Genomic DNA, 15,772 nt, shown 5'->3' with positions numbered 1-15,772 from the left:
TTCTTTTGATCTCATGCAGTTTGGAGCAAGGGGGAAGAAAAAAAAAAGCTCACACAGAAACATTGGTGACTATCGCTCTAAATTAGCATGCCAGCTGTAATTAACATTTTTTATTTCTTTAGGTGAGGAATTAGATTTGAATATTAATACAGATGCATTTTTAAAGGACTTAGCAGTATTCCATAAATTTGCTTTTATCTCCGTAAAAAATTAATAAAAAAATACAGATGGATGAGCCCCAAAGCGAGCCTAAATACTAAGAATGGAGCCGCGTGTTTCCGTGGTGTCAGAGGGAGAGAAGCTGAATTTACTGTCCTCTAGAGGGTGGGTCCTTTGGGTTGTTTTTGCGCTGGGTTAAAAATAACCCAACGGCAGTGGGATAGGGGCTCTTCCCATTACAGTCAGAGTCTGACTGTACGCATCTCATTCTACTACTGAAGACCATGAAGACACTCCCAACGAGTGGTTCAGGAGATGATATTGTGCTTACACACACATTAAATAAACAGCTAAACAAACCACCACTTCAACCACATGAGCCACTGCCACAGCAAACTCCCACACACACACACACACACACATGCACACACACAAAGTCTCTCTCTCTCTCTCACACACACATACACACACACACACACACCTGCACATGTCCACAGATGCCCGCACTCAGAGAGACACATGCACTCAGAGACACATGCACTCAGAGAGACACATGCACTCAGAGACACATGCACTCAGAGAGACACATGCACCCAGAGAGACACATGCACTCAGAGAGACACATGCACTCAGAGACACATGCACTCAGAGAGACATGCACTCAGAGAGACATGCACTCAGAGAGACACATGCACTCAGAGACACATGTACTCAGAGACACATGCACTCAGAGAGACACATGCACTCAGAGACACATGCACTCAGAGAGACACATGCACTCAGAGAGACATGCACTCAGAGAGACACATGCACTCAGAGACACATGCACTCAGAGACACATGCACTCAGAGAGACACATGCACTCAGAGACACATGCACTCAGAGACACATGCACTCAGAGAGACACATGCACTCAGAGACACATGCACTCAGAGAGACACATGCACTCAGAGAGACACATGCACTCAGAGAGACACATGCACTCAGAGACACATGCACTCAGAGACACATGCACTCAGAGAGACACATGCACTCAGAGACACATGCACTCAGAGACACATGCACTCAGAGAGACACATGCACTCAGAGACACATGCACTCAGAGAGACACATGCACTCAGAGACACATGCACTCAGAGAGACACATGCACTCAGAGACACATGCACTCAGAGAGACACATGCACTCAGAGACACATGCACTCAGAGAGACACATGCACCCAGAGAGACACATGCACTCAGAGAGACACATGCACTCAGAGACACATGCACTCCTTCCCCCATTAAATACCACACAGGCTAGTTTACATTTCCTCGGGACAGCCTGGTAATGTTATTCACTCAGTGTTTCCTGAGAACAAACGGAAGACATTATACATGCAGAACCCGGACACTCCGGAGTCAAGGATCGAGGCAGCAGTGTGCGTGGCATTCAGTAACCAGGGAAACCTGCACCTCTTCTCTGGACTCCATTAAAAACCACAGGTACACAGGAATAATAATTACACTTTTGTTTAATTCTAAATGTTCTGGTGGTGAAACCGATGCATAGTCTGAGCTTTAGACACAGTTATAGGCTCCATGGGGTTACCAATCACACACACGCATGCACTCACTCTCACACACACACACATACATGCATGCACGCACGCACCGCGTGCACACGCACACACACACCATACATACATACACACACACACACACACACACACACGTGGCCTGTAGTTCCTCCATCCTCAGGCAACCTCCTGCTTGTAACCTCTCTGTCTCCCCCTTTTCTCTCTCCCTCCCTCTCTCTTTCTCCCTTCTACCCTCTCTCCCTCCCTCCCTCTCTCTCTCTCTCTTCCTCCTTCTCCCCCTCTCTCTCTGTCTCTCTCTGGTGCTGGGGGAAATGGAAAATCCGCACATTAATTATAGATGTGTGCTCTGTCTGTCCCTCTCTCTCTTTCTCTGTTTCTCCTTCTTTCTTTGCACGCAGTTCAGGGTGGGGTGTGTGTGTGCGTACGTGTGTGCATGTACGAATGTATGATGTGTGTGTGGGTGTGTGTGAGTGTGTGCATACATGTACGTGTGTGTATGTGTGCATGTGTGCGTGTATGTGTGCATGCGTGTGTGTATGTGTGTGTATGTGTGTATGTGTGCACGTGTGCGTGTGTGTGTGTATGTTTGCACAGTGGGGGGGGGGGGGGGGGCTGAGGTGTCAGTGCTGAACCTGTCCATGATGCCCCCTCCCCCCCCGTCAGCACGCTTCATGGGTAACAGATTCACATTAACTCTGTCCTTGAGGTGGGAGTCCCAGGTGGAGATAATTAACTTTTCATGGATGTCTTCAGGGCAAAACACTTAAGGGTTAACCAGAGTCCTCCAGCAGAATTAAAATAGTTAAAATAAGGACACCTTTCCATTCCCCTTTAACCCTCTCTAAGCCTTACACACATCAGAGAGACAGAGAGAGACAGAGAGACGTAGAGAAAGAGAGGCGTAGAGACAGAGCGAGAGATAGACATGGAGAGATGTAGAGAGGGAGAGATGTAGAGAGATGTAGAGAGGGAGAGATGTAGAGAGAGAGAACCCCTACATTACAGGCCTGCTGGAGCTACATATGCTATCAAAACAGTGTGTGTGCGTGTGCGTGTGTGTGTGCGTGTGCGTGTGTGCGTGTGTGTGTGCGTGTGCGTGTGTATGTGTCTGTCTGTCTGTGTGCGTGTGTGTGTGCGTGTGCGTGTGTGTGTGCGAGAGAGAGACACAGAGACAGATAAGGAAGCAGGCTGGAAAATGCCTTAAAGGCCTTAACCCTTCCCCTCTCTCACTTGCCCTCTTCTACCCCAGTTCACAAGGAGGCATTAGACAGCCAACAAAGCAGGGTACAGAGAGAGGGACAGAGAGAGAGAGAGAGAGAGAGAGGGACAGAGAGAGAGAGGGAGGGACAGAGGGAGAGAGAGAGAGAGAGAGGGAGGGAGGGACAGAGAGAGAGAGAGAGAGAGAGGGACAGAGGGAGAGAGAGAGAGGGAGGGAGGGACAGAGGGAGAGAGAGAGAGAGAGAGAGGGAGGGCAGAGAGGGAAGGAGGGAGGGACAGAGAGAGAGAGAGGGAGGGAGGGACAGAGGGAGAGAGAGAGAGGGACAGAGAGAGAGGGAGAGAGGGAGGGAGGGAAGGAGGGAGGGACAGAGGGAGAGGAGTACACTGTGTTGGACACAATGCAGAATGGCAGCTTTGGGCACGTGATGTAGACGTGTACTGACACCGGCACTTTCAGCCAGAGAGTCGCAGGGCGAAAACACCCCAGGCCTTTTCTGCCTCCTCAAATAAAAGGCAGCCGTCCCTCTCAACCCCCCCGCCCCCTGCCCCCTGCCCCCCCAAACCCTGCGCACTCATCTCCAGCAGAACTGGGAAAACCTGTCAGGATGAGCTGTATGCTAAACGCTGGATCCCCCACACCCTGTTTCTGTCCAATGACTGATTCAGAAAAGCATGTGTTTAATGCTTGGTGTGTTTGGGGTTGTGTGTGTGTGTGTGTGTGTGACGTGAGCTTGGGAAGGGCCTGCGGCTATGGTCCCTGATGGCTGCTTGAGGGTAGTCAATAATCATTAGTTTTTCAAGTGATAGGGACACCACAGCAACTGTGTTCTCTTGCCAGGACCTCTCAGGCTGAGCAGTGGGCGGAGTCTGAGCAGTGGGCGGGGTCTCTCAGGCTGAGCAGTGGGCAGAGTCTGAGCAGTGGGTGGAGCCTCTTAGGCTGAGCAGTGGGCGGGGTCTGAGCGGTGGGGGGTCTCTCAGGCTGAGCAGTGGGCAGAGTCTGAGCAGTGGGCGGGGTCTCAGGCTGAGCAGTGAGCGGAGTCTCAGGCTGAGCAGTGGGCGGAGTCTCAGGCTGAGCAGTGGGCAGAGTCTGAGCAGTGGGCAGGGTCTCAGGCTGAGCAGTGGGCGGAGTCTCTCAGGCCGAGCAGTGGGCGGAGTCTCTCAGGCTGAGCAGTGGGCGGAGTCTCTCAGGCTGAGCAGTGGGCGGAGTCTGAGCAGTGGGCGGGGTCTCAGGCTGAGCAGTGGGCGGAGTCTGAGCAGTGGGCGGGGTCTCAGGCTGAGCAGTGGGCAGAGTCTGAGCAGTGGGGGGGGTCTTTGTTTGAATATTAAATCATTGAATATGTGGATATCCTGTAAAATAAGCTGTTAAAGTTCCCCTTTAACGAGCAGTGGGCCTGAACACGTTGGGTATGGACAGCAGAAGTGCGATAGCTCGATTTCTTCTGCATTTCCACTGTAAAGCGTCGCTGTGACACCGTCTCTGAAAAAAGGGCTACATAAATAAACTGAACCCGTGTTCACAAAACTTCAGGTGACTGTTCTCTCTCAGGTGACTGTTCTCTCTCAGGTGACTGTTCTCTCTCAGGTGACTGTTCTCTCTCAGGTGACTGTTCTCTCTCATTTACAAAACTAAGTTATTAAAAACCCAACAGCTTAGAGGGACTAAGGAGAGTGACCTGAACGCAAGGACTTTACAATCTGCTGAACGACACAACAAACAAAACATCCAAACGTGCTGTTACATGGAACATTATAACTCTTATAAAACATTATAACATTATAATGCACTCAAAAGCTAAGGACATGTGGCATGTGTCCAAATAATATCTTGCGGGTCTGGTGTAATTGGTGGTCAGGAAAATGTGTCTTGCTGAAGGCTATTTGAACAGTAAATGTAGCGCATTAGCGGAGCATCAGGGCCGGTAAGCCTGGGCTTGCTCTCGGCAGAAGCTGATTCAAGGCGTTACAGCTGAGAAGGCAATTAGCCTGTCTGAGTGCCTGGAGGAAGCCCTGGACAGGCCGGAGAGTCTGAGACTGACCAATCAGCAGCGGCCCTCCCCAGACCCCCTCTGTCCTCACAAACACTGTGAGGTGTAATTACCAGACATAACAACACAAGGGCCCAGTCGTGTTGACTATTAAACTTTTAAAACCCGAGTAAACAATGGAAAGGGTTCGATGGCCCGGGGACTGCAGGACCGACCGTACGAGGAAGCAGCTCAAAGTTTGGTGAACAGTGAGTACCTTTCAGAGCCACAAGTGGCTGGTTCAGCTCCCATAACCTACTACACAGATATAACACAGATATAACACATTACACACAGATATAACACATTACACGCAGATATAACACATTACACACAGATTATAACACAGATATAACACATTACATGCAGATATAACACATTACACACAGATATAACGCAGATATAACACATTACATGCAGATATAACACATTACACACAGATATAACACACCACACACAGATATAACACATTACACGCAGATATAACACAGATATAACACATTACATGCAGATATGACACATTACACACAGATATAACACAGATATAACACATTACACACAGATATAACACAGATATAACACATACGACACAGATATAACACATTGCACGCAGATATAACACATTACACACTGATATAACACATTACACACAGATATAACACATTACACACAGATATAACACATTACACACAGACATAACACAGATATAACACATTACACACAGATATAACACAGATATAGCACATTATACACAGATATAACACAGATATAACACATTACACACAGACATAACACAGATATAACACATTACACTTAGATATAACACATTACACACAGATATAACACATTACACATTATACACAGATATAACACAGACATATAACACATTACACACAGATATAACACAGACATAACACATCACACACTAACACATTTATAACACAGCAGTACTGCATTCCACATCGATATAACAGTGTTGAGTTTACAGTAGTGTGCTAGAGGTTGTGAATCTGACATTGCTAAATTAACTTCCCTCGTCTCTTTAGGTTAGGCATGCTCAAAATTAATGAACTTGAACCTTATACTAGCCTGCGGTCATTTCTGATAGCTATAGTGGAATGTGAAATCTCGTTGTATGTTAATGCTCTTAATTAATGTTAGTCTGACTGCAGACGGTATCTGGGTGGTTTAAACCTTCTCTGCAGTGTGTGCCAGAAACATGTCCTTGGGCGATGTTCTGGAGGCACAAAACCCCCTAAATTATTTCTTTTAGGATGGAAAAAGTTAGAGAAAATCCTTCATCAGACACACTGGGCTTGACTTTGCCTTTTTGCCCTGAACGGAATCTGTCAGACAGGAAGTAACCCGGGTGGCTCAGTAATGTGTGCTCTGGTGAGCTGGGCTGGCGTTGTGTAAGGGGGCTTGATCAGGGATTAGCAAATCATCAGGCAGCAGGTTCTCAGCTTGGGGCTGGAGTGGGTGGCCTCTCCTCACACAGAGCAGATAAGGCCCTCTAAGGGTCAGGGGTCAGAGGTCACAGATCAAAGCCTTCCTTCTGATCACATCACACTTGTGCTCTTTACCAAGATGCATCTACACTATAACACATCACATCTACAGTACATCTACACTATAGAACATCACATCTACACTACAGCACATCTACAGTACACCTACACTACAGAAAATCACAACTACAGTACATCTACACTATAGCACCTCACATCTACACAACAGCAAATCACAATTACAGTGCATCTACACTATAGCACATCACATCTACACTAGAGCAAATCACAACTACAGTACATCTACACTACAGGAAATCAGAACTATAGTACATCTACACTATAGCACATCACAACTACACTACAGCAAATCACAGCTACAGTACATCTACACTATAGCACGTCACATCTACACTACAGCAAATCACAACTACATCACATCTACACTACAGCAAATCACAACTACACTAGACCAAATCACAACTACATTACATCTACACTATAGCACATCACATCTACAGCACATCACATCTAGCCCGAGTGTTTAAGGGGTAGCAGGGTGGGTAGCGTAGCGAGGAGCAGGGAGAGAGGAGCGAGGCGAGGCAGGGGGAGCAGGGTGGGTAGCAGAGCGGGGAGCGGGGAGAGAGGAGCGAGGCGAGGCAGGGGGAGCAGGGTGGGTAGCAGAGCGGGGAGTGGGTAGGATAGCAGGGCGGTGAGACAGATGTGGTGTGACAGGCCAGAAAGCCGCACTGCACTGGTAAACCATCCTGTGAATGCCAGTCGCCTGTGGCTGTGACATCACCACACTTTGCTCGGCTTCAGAAGGGGCGAATTTAACTGACGACTGCGATGATTTAAAGCCACAATCCCAAACAGATAATACGTCATGACAACACTGGCAGGAAAAAAAAATGTACCATTGATTTTATTACCCAGCAACAGGATTACCCAGAGCTATGTGAAGTGTGTGCGTGTGTGCTTGTGTGTGTGCGCATGTGTGTGTCTGTGCACGTGTATGTGTGCATGCGTGTGTGTGTGTGTGTGTGTGTGTGTGCATGCATGTGCGTGCATGTGTGTATGGTGTGTGTGTGCGTGTGTGTGTGTGGTGCGTGTGTGAGTGTGTGTGCATGCATATGTGTGTGTGTGTGCATGTGCATGTATATATGTATTGTGTGTATGGATATATGTGTTGCATGTGTGCCACATGTATCAAGTACAAAACTACAAGAATCACCATTTTGAAGAATCTCTACAAATTTCAAGAAAATATAAAATGAATGAATTATACATGACTGTAACTGTGCAGGTCCTCAGCACATACTGACTTCGCTGTGCTTAGTCTCAGTCGATCCTCAGTCTTCTCCCTCAGGTTGTAGACTGTTTCGGTGGTTTCGGTGTGTATCACCAGCCTCCATTTAACATGCAGGTCTTTGGGGGTTTGAGGGGCTAAATTAAGCGCTGGGACACTCATCGATTTGACCTGCACTTGAAACAGATTTCCCCATCGGTCATTCTCATTAAGGAACTCAGCTTTTCACAAAGACTGCAGGTTTGAATCTCATGTGGTGTCTCAGGGTTACTCTTCAACAGAAGCATATTACATGAGATACTGCAGGGTAGGGCCATGTTGGACAAATCTCCAAGATTTTGTTTGAAGAAGCTACAAAACATTTTGGACTGGAATCCCATTTATACAATTGGAGTTTGTTTAAAAAAACCTTTGAGAACACAAAGAGTGATTGATTATGAAACTACAGTCCACAGGAACTAAAGAAGCTATGGAATGGTGGAATAATGGCTTGCAAAAACATACCACTGATTTTTTTTCTTCTAAATTTTTTTTTTTGGCGAATTCATCAGTCACTATAATTAACCCCAAATGCCACCCTGCAACCCCACCCCAAACCCCATCTTGTGACCCCATCCTGAGACTCCGCCCCAAACCCCATCTTGTGACCCCATCCTGAGACTCCGCCCCAAACCCCATCTTGTGACCCCATCCTGAGACTCCGCCCCCAACCCCAGTTATGCCCCTGAGGAGGCCAACTGGACAGGAAAATGCAAGAACTGCATCCCTCAGCGAATACACCCCCAGGAGGAAGTGACCTCAGAACAGAGACGCCCCCAGGAGGAAGTGACCTCAGCAGGGAAGAGAAGGGAACACCAACACCAGCCCATCACCAGGTAAACTACAGGACACGTGAGCCACCTTAACTCTGTTAGCAATTAGATAAAAGCGTTGAGCTAGTCCTGGCACAGTGCCTCAAACCACACCTCCAGCCTGCTTACAGGCACTTCTGAAAAAGCCTGCCGCAGCATGCCTGGAAACGCTAACAACAAACATTTAAAACAGGAGACAAAACCCAATCTGCTGATTCTGGAAATGCATAATGGGAAATGCTGGCCGATTTACACTTCTAAGAACTACACTAATAAAAAATTATAAACACAGAAATACACACGGCATGGCCTGCTTTGCATCGTACATCTTCTCCAGGATTGGTACTGATTGGTACTGTGGGGTCTGTTGCTGGGTAGGTTTGGAGGGGTTCTGTTGCTGGTTTGGTTCTGGATGAACTCAGAATCAGAATGAAAGTCAGTGTCACATGGTTTGATGAAGGGCCACAGCTACACTGGGCCCCAGGAGGTTGTGGTTTCAAATCCTTACAAAAATACAACATATAAAATATAATTTATAAATATCAAATATCATGTTCCCAGACTCAAGAGTACCAGCTCACGAAAAACGATTAAACATCACTTCAGTTGTAGATCCTGATGCACCCTTTTATAACCTCTGATAAACATAAAAGTACTGCTTTATAAGAAACACTTAAGACAGGTACTGTTAATGGTGCTTGTGTTATGGGTTACATGTGAAATTCTTGACACATAAGATAAAAGCAAATGTACTTTTGGAATAAAATGCAAAAAAAAAAAAAATTAATAGATAGATTTATCCTTTTTTAAGTAAGAGATAAATCATTTAAAATAACTTTACTTTTGAATACAAATCTTATACGATGACTATGTTGGTAAACATTGGATGTGTACAAGAAAACTGGGGCTTAAGGAAATAGAATTTAAAAAAAGACAACAGGCAATCTCATGTTCCCATAATCCTGTGTACGATAGCAAGTGAATATTGTTCTCCGTTAAAAGGGTGTAATTTTATAAAGGTATAAATAAGCGTGTTATTGCTGTAGCCTGAGGTGCTGCACAAACCCCTTAACTGTTCAATGACTATCGCTGCAGGCAAGGTCCGGACCCAGAGCCCGCTGAAAGGGGCCGCGTTCCGCTGCCGAGCCGCACAAAGACCCGCTGATCCCTGTCTTAGCAAAACATAATGAAACAAGAGCTGAGCAGACTCCCGCTATCAGACTCCCGCAATCAGACTCCCGCTATCAGACTCACACTATCAGACTCCCGCTATCAGACTCACGCAATCAGACTCCCGCTATCAGACTCACACTATCAGACTCCCGCTATCAGACTCACGCAATCAGACTCACACTATCAGACTATCAGACTCCCGCAATCAGACTCACACTATCAGACTCCCGCTATCAGACTCCCGCTATCAGACTCACACTATCAGACTCCCGCTATCAGACTCACACTATCAGACTCCCGCTATCAGACTCACACTATCAGACTCCCGCTATCAGACTCCCGCAATCAGACTCACACAATCAGACTCACACTATCAGACTCACGCAATCAGACTCCCGCTATCAGACTCACACTATCAGACTCCCGCTATCAGACTCCCGCTATCAGACTCACGCTATCAGACTCACGCAATCAGACTCCCGCTATCAGACTCACACTATCAGACTCCCGCTATCAGACTCGTGCTATCAGACTCCTGCTATCAGACTCCCGCAATCAGACTCACACTATCAGACTCCCGCTATCAGACTCACGCAATCAGACTCCCGCTATCAGACTCACACTATCAGACTCCCGCTATCAGACTCACGCAATCAGACTCACGCAATCAGACTCACACTATCAGACTCACACTATCAGACTCACACTATCAGACTCACGCTATCAGACTCACGCTATCAGACTCACACTACCAGACTCCCGCTATCAGACTCCCGCAATCAGACTCACACTATCAGACTCCCGCTATCAGACCCCCGCAATCAGACTCACGCAATCAGACTCACGCAATCAGACTCACACTATCAGACTCACGCTATCAGACTCCCGCTATCAGACTCACGCTATCAGACTCCCGCTATCAGACTCCCGCAATCAGACTCACACTATCAGACTCCCGCTATCAGACTCACGCAATCAGACTCACACTATCAGACTCCCGCTATCAGACTCACACTATCAGACTCACGCTATCAGACTCCCGCAATCAGACTCCCGCTATCAGACTCACACTATCAGACTCCCGCTATCAGACTCCCGCAATCAGACTCCCGCTATCAGACTCCCGCTATCAGACTCCCGCAATCAGACTCCCGCTATCAGACTCCCGCTATCAGACTCACGCAATCAGACTCCCGCTATCAGACTCCCGCTATCAGACTCACACAATCAGACTCACACTATCAGACTTCCGCTATCAGACTCACGCAATCAGACTCACACTATCAGACTCCCGCTATCAGACTCCCACAATCAGACTCACACTATCAGACTCCCGCTATCAGACTCACGCAATCAGACTCACGCAATCAGACTCCCGCTATCAGACTCACGCAATCAGACTCACACTATCAGACTCCCGCTATCAGACTCCCGCTATCAGACTCCCGCAATCAGACTCACACTATCAGACTCCCGCTATCAGACTCCCGCAATCAGACTCACGCTATCAGACTATCAGACTCACGCTATCAGACTCACACTATCAGACTCACACTATCAGACTCACGCTATCAGACTATCAGACTCACGCTATCAGACTATCAGACTCACACTATCAGACTCACACTATCAGACTCACGCTATCAGACTCACACTATCAGACTCACACTATCAGACTATCAGACTAACGCAATCAGACTATCAGACTCACGCTATCAGACTATCAGACTCACACTATCAGATTCACGCTATCAGACTATCAGACTCACGCTATCAGACTCACACTATCAGACTATCAGACTCACGCTATCAGACTCACACTATCAGACTATCAGACTCAAGCTATCAGACTCACACTATCAGACGTACGCAATCAGACTCACACTATCAGACTATCAGACTCAAGCTATCAGACTATCAGACTCACGCTATCAGACTCACACTAGCAGACTCACGCTATCAGACTATCAGACTCACGCTATCAGACTATCAGACTCACACTATCAGACTATCAGACTCACACTATCAGACTATTAGATTCACGCTATCAGACTATCAGACTCACACTATCAGACTATCAGACTCACGCTATCAGACTCACACTATCAGACTCACGCTATCAGACTATCAGATTCACGCTATCAGACTATCAGACTCACACTATCAGACTATCAGACTCACACTATCAGACTATCAGACTCACGCTATCAGACTATCAGATTCACGCTATCAGACTCACACTATCAGACTATCAGACTCACGCTATCAGACTATCAGACTCACGCTATCAGACTCACACTATCAGACTATCAGACTATCAGACTCACGCTATCAGACTATCAGACTCACACTATCAGACTATCAGACTCACGCTATCAGACTCACACTCACACAGAATGGCTAGTCCGCTAACGAATCAGCTGCCTCAGAATGACCAGTTCCCTAACGAATCAGCTGCCTCAGAATGGCCAGTCCACTAACGAATCAGCTGCCTCAGAATGGCCAGTTCACTAACCAATCAGCTGCCTCAGAATGGCCAGTCCGCAAACGAATCAGCTGCCTCAGAATGGCCATACATTGATCATGTGACTGATGACGAACGCAGCAGGATGAATTCTGTAGTGGACACAAACATTTTATCTGCTCAGATCCAACCAAATGCCTCAAAATTCACCAGGCGGCAGACAATGACCCCAAACACACAGCTAAAGCAGCCAAGGAGTATTTTCCAGCACCGAAAAGTGGAATGTTCTTGACTGGCCCAGTCAAAAATCTGACCTGAATCCAATTGAACAAACGTTTCACTTGCTGAAGACAAGTCTGAAGGCAAAAAGCCCTCAAAACAAACAGGAACAGAAGATGGCTGCAGTACAGACCCAGCAGAACATCACCCGGGAAGATATCCAGCGCACGCAGACACACACACACACACACATAGGTACCCAAACATACACAAACACATACATGCATGCACACACACACAGGTACCTAAACATACACAAACACATGCATGCATGCACACACGCACACACATAAACAAACCCACATGCACGCACACACACACATACACACACACAGACACTCACTCACACACACACACACACTCACACTCTCACACACACACACTCTCATACACACACTCACTCACTCACTCTCACACACACACACACACACACAGTCATTTGCAGCTCACGCACTGTGCAGACAGGTGCAGGCGACCTGACAAGAGCAATTTGGGCAGAATCCACTGGCCCCTCAGCCGCTCCTCAGCCGCTCCCATCACAGTCAGGCCTCCTGACAGATCCCCGTCCCAGATTACACCTGGGAGCCCTCTCCCTCACACGCCAGCCACCCCAATTGGAACATCTCTTGACAGAATCTATGAAACTTCAATTCCCCCCCACCCCCACCTGCTTGTTACAGGAAGTTCAGAATGTTCTGGAATATTAAAAATTGTGACATTAGGTAAACTCACTGGCTGCTCCATATTCATTTCCTCAACAGTTCACCTGATACGTGCATCTAATGGTGTGATTTTCTTTCTTTTTCTTTTCCTCCATCCTTCCTTCCTTACCCCCCCCCCCCCTCCACCCCCACAAGTCTCTCTTCAAATCCCACTCCCACAGTCACTCATTAAAAACTGGGCTGTTAACCGGGACTGCCTGGCATCATTAGGGCTCCCAGAATCACAACAAGCTACAGCTTCCTAATGAAGGAAATTAGGGCTGAGGTTCAGAGATACAGGCAGGGGGAAAAGGAGTGTGTGTGTGTGTGTGTGTGAGGGAGAGAGAGAGAGAGAGAGAGAGAGAGAGAAAGAGTGTGGGAGTGAGAGAGAGAGAGATAGAGGAGGAGGTAGAGACAGGAGATAGAGAGAAACACTACCCTGTGTCCTTGGCTCTGTTGCTGCATTGACATTCTTAGGGTTGGTGTGTGATAGATCTGTGCCTGGAGTTATGCTCTGGCTGTTGGGTTAGCAGTATAATTGACAAACCGCTGGGACCAGAGCTCTGGATTAGGTTGACCAGGCTGTCAAAACAACCGTGACAAACTCTCAAATCAAGCTTAGCAGTGAATCAGAGGGGTGATGGGGAGGCTGGGGGGGAGGGGGGCAGCGTTGGGGGTGTGTGGGGAGATCTATTTACTTCATTCTGGCTTGTTTTTAATGTGAATCTCTATTAATTATCAATTTTTAAAATCAAAATAATGCACATATATATTATCATGACATATTATTCTAACATGTGATTAATTATATACAATATATCATATTTCTGATTATACAACTCAATTATTTATAACAATTATAGTGCACAATTCTATAATTTTCAGATTGTTTCTAACCTTAAAAATAAAAATGTTTTCAAAAAATGCTTTATCGTTTTTTGGCATTAAAAGCTTGGTGAACCTCAATGCAAAGATCTGACATATTAATTCCTTCATTAGGGTTATGGTTAGGGTTAATTTTGTTATCGTGCATCAGCAGTAATCAAGCACATTTATGGCATTTACACTCCATACACTGTCTGGAGAGAAGAGAAAATGAGAAATTAGTGCCAATCTAACATCTTATAAGACACAGCTTTATTCAGATTTTACTAATGGCTGATGTGTGTGTGTGTGTGTATGTGTTTGGATGAGTAGCAGTGGTTTTGGGTTAAGATTAGGCCTGAGTTAGCTGGTCCCGGATCAGCAGCAGTGGTTTTGAACAGGACCATGAAGCAGGACAAGTGTTAACCGAAAGGCACCCTCTGCCGCAGGAGGGGTGTAGACCCGAAACGCACCCTCTGCCGCAGGAGGGGTGTAGACCCGAAACGCACCCTCTACCATGGGCAGAGGGTACGGCGAGCCGCTGGGGCCCAATACGCGGGGTCAGTGGCATTACTGTGGGCCAAACCTCACCAACAGTAAATATTGAATAGACCCTGCGGGGCCCCATGTCGAGGTATAAATAATGTACCCTCAGTGGCCTGCTGGGAAACGCGGTCTCATCAGCGGGCTGCTGGGAAACGCGGTCTTATCACCATGTGCAGTTTATTAGCTGCATGGGCTGGATCTCTCAGAAAGGGCAGCTCACTACTGGCAGAAAATGTTTTATTTGTAGCTTAATCTGCTGGATTACACGAAAGACGTAAACTAATCTGATTACTTTTGGATTACTTCCAGTTTCATTATAGGAAAAATTCTAGAATAAACGTGTTAGTAAAATACACAATTTGTAATTTTCTGACAAGACTGTGGTTTCTCAGCTTTTTCTTTTGATGTGTAGCAGCAATACATACAATCACTTTGTGGTTATCCACCAGTGTAGTTGTACATGTGGTGTGTATGTATTGAATGCTGAAATTATTCAAATTGTAATTATACATAATCTTTAGAACAGTAACAGATTAATATGTATAATGATAGTATGCCTATTTTAAAAACTATCCTGGGCGCATTGCATAATCTAGATTACATCTAATCCATTACTACCCAGTACTGGTTATTATAATCCTAATACAACTGAAAGCTGTTTACATATATGGGGGGGAACACTGATGTTCATAATATAAAATATTCCACTATGCTCTTACATTTGATTGTCTTTTCAAAAGTGAGAATGAACATTAATATTTATCTTTGGCAGAAAGAATTTTAAGTGGTGGATTGTGGGCTCAGTGTGCCCCTGAGGGGGGGGGGCACCATGCAGACATAAATTCCACCCCCCCAGCCCCAAACCCCTGGGCTGCTGAGCAATCATCTGCAATTACGTTGTGATTGTAATGAGTTCCGATATTAGCAGGCCAGACCCTAGCAGCCTCAGAATGTCACTGAGTTTCCCCCAAAGACCACCGCACATTTTACACACTTTTTTAACAATTTTCTTCTCCAAAATATGCCTGGGGGGGGAACCAAGAATAAGACAAGGACCAGGAAGAGAGGCGCTGGGCTGGTGTGTGTGACTGGCCCTC

The sequence above is a fragment of the Anguilla anguilla genome, chromosome 6, assembly GCF_013347855.1.
Source record: "Anguilla anguilla isolate fAngAng1 chromosome 6, fAngAng1.pri, whole genome shotgun sequence".
NCBI lineage: Eukaryota > Metazoa > Chordata > Actinopteri > Anguilliformes > Anguillidae > Anguilla > Anguilla anguilla.
Note: the sequence above shows the minus strand (reverse complement) of the source record.